The 2,500-nt window shown below is 41.1% G+C and overlaps 1 protein-coding gene across 1 annotated transcript in view; it reads right to left on the reverse strand.

Moving 5' to 3' along the window:
* LOC128687454 (roundabout homolog 2-like) overlaps window positions 1–2,500 on the reverse strand; it is a 437,018-nt gene that overhangs the window by 95,192 nt on the left and 339,326 nt on the right. The window lies entirely within an intron of this gene.

Here is a 2,500-nt window from a genome sequence, read left to right on the forward strand (position 1 = left end):
TACACTGAGGAGAGATTGAATGAACTAAAGGTGACGACCTCGGCAAAGAGAACGAGAAAGAGGAGACATGATTTAGACATACAAAATCTTAAAGGGAACTTAAAGGACAGATAGGGAGAGACTGTTTGAATTAAGAGGACCAGGATTAAGGGAACATAAGTGGAAGATAAAAACAGTCGAAACACAGACACAGACAGACACACACACACATACACACACACACACACACACACACACACACACACACACACACACACACACACACACACACACACACACCACACACACACACACACACACACACACACACACACACACACAGCAGGCAGACTTCATCAGCAACACAAACACAACAAGCACAGCACACACACACTCCACGCTGATGTGTTTGTTCGGACATAAGAATGATGGAGCGAAATAGAAGGTTTTTTGGGTGTGGGCGGAGGTAGAAGTTGTTGAGTTGTGGGTGGTGGTTGCTGGGAGTGGTGGTTGCTGGGAGTGGTGGTTGCTGGGAATGGTGGTTGATGGGAGTGGTGGTTGGAGAGAATGGCTGTTGGAGGAAATGGTGATTGGTGAGAAAGGTAACTGCCGGAAAGGGTGGTTGATGGGAATGGTAATTTACTTGTATGATGGTTGGCGGGTATGGTGGGTGGTGGTAATAAATATTAGTGAAAATGGATTTGGATAAGAATGGTGGTTTGGTGGTGAGTTGGGCGGTAAGATGGGGCTGGGATGGGTGATGAGTGTGTTGAATTTGATAGTGAAATGATGATAAAGTTCACCTATGGGAGGCTTTTACAATGCAGAAGTGATATAAGAAGGATGGAGTATTGGGAGAATATAGGAGAGGTGTAGAAAGTGGTGACGGAGTGCAAACGGAGAGCAAATGATAGATTGGATGAGGTGCTGTCAACAAATTTTGCAGAGACTAAGAAAAAGTTTTAGAGTAGATAAATAGGTTAAGAAAGCCTAGAAAACAAATGGATTTGACAGTTAAAAACAGCATAAGGGAGTTAGTAGGTAGAGAGCTGGAGGTATTGGGAAGATGGTGGGAATATTATGAGGATCTATTGAAATGTTGATGAAGAGAAGGAGGCAGTGATTTAATACATTGGTCAGGGAAGTATAACATCTTTTAAGAGTGAAGAAGAGCTAGATGTGAGTGTGGGGAAGGTGCGTGAGGCTGTGGGTAGAGTAAAGGGGGGTAAAGCAGCTGGCACTGATGGGATCAAGAAAGAAATGATAAAAACAGGTGGGGATATAGTTTTGGAGTGGTTGGTACTTTTGTTCAATAACTGTATGAAAGAGGGGAGGTACCTGAGGACTGGCAGAGAGCGTGCATATGAAGATAAGGGGGCAAAAGAGAGTGTAAAGTTTATAGGGAAATAAGCCTACTAAATATACCAGGTAAAATGTATGGTAGGGCTATTATTGAAAGAATTGAGGGTAAGACTGAGTGCAGGATAACAGATAATAAGGTTTTAGAAATGGTAGGGGATATCTAGACCAAATGTTTATAATGAAGCATATAAGGGAACTTTTCGTTGTTTTTATGGATTTAGAAAAGACATATGATATGGTGGATAGGGAAGCAATGAGGCACATATTGCAAGTGTATGAATAGGTAGTAAGTTACTAAATACTGTAAAGAATTTTTATGTGGATAGTGAATCTCAGGTTAGAGTGTGTAGGAGAGAGGACGATTATTTCCCAGTAAAAGTAGGCGTTAAGCAAAGATTCGTAATGTCACCATAGTTGTTTACCATATTTATACATGGGGGTGTAAAAGAAACAAATGCTAGGGTATTAGGGAGAGGGACGGGGTTAAAATATGCGGAATCTGATACAAAGTTACTCTTTGCTGATGATACTGATTAGTGGACGAGTTTGGGAGGGTGTGTAAAGGAAGAAAGTGGAAAGTGAACATAGATAAGAGTAAGTTGATAAGGGGTATTAAACGGTTTAGATGAAGAAAAATTGTATATCAGATGGGAGGGAGTATGAAAGAAGTGAAAGTGTTCAGATATTTTGGAGTGAACGTGTCGGCGGATGGATTTATGAAGGATGAGGTTAACCATAGAATTAATGAAAAGGAAAAAGGTAGGTGGTGCATTGAGGTATCTGTGAAGACAAAAAACGTTATCTATGGAGACGAAGAAGGGAATGTATGAGTACATAGTGGTACCAACACTCTTATATAAATGAGGAAGTATGGGTTGTAAATGTTGCATTGAGGAAGACGCTCATTCTGAGGACAATGTGTGGTGTAAATATGCAGAGAATTCGTAGTTGGCAAATTAGGAGGAGGTGCGGAGTTACTAAAAGTATTATTCAGAGGGCTGAGGAGGGGTTGTTGAGATTGTTTGAACATTCAAAGAGGATGGAACAAAATAGAATGACTTGGAAGGTGTATAAATCTGTACTGGAAGGAAGGCTGGGTAAAAAATTGGTGGGACGGGGTAAAGGAGGTTTTATGATCACGGTACTTGGACATCCAACA

This window comes from Cherax quadricarinatus, chromosome 11 (assembly GCF_038502225.1).
Source record: "Cherax quadricarinatus isolate ZL_2023a chromosome 11, ASM3850222v1, whole genome shotgun sequence".
Lineage (NCBI taxonomy): Eukaryota > Metazoa > Arthropoda > Malacostraca > Decapoda > Parastacidae > Cherax > Cherax quadricarinatus.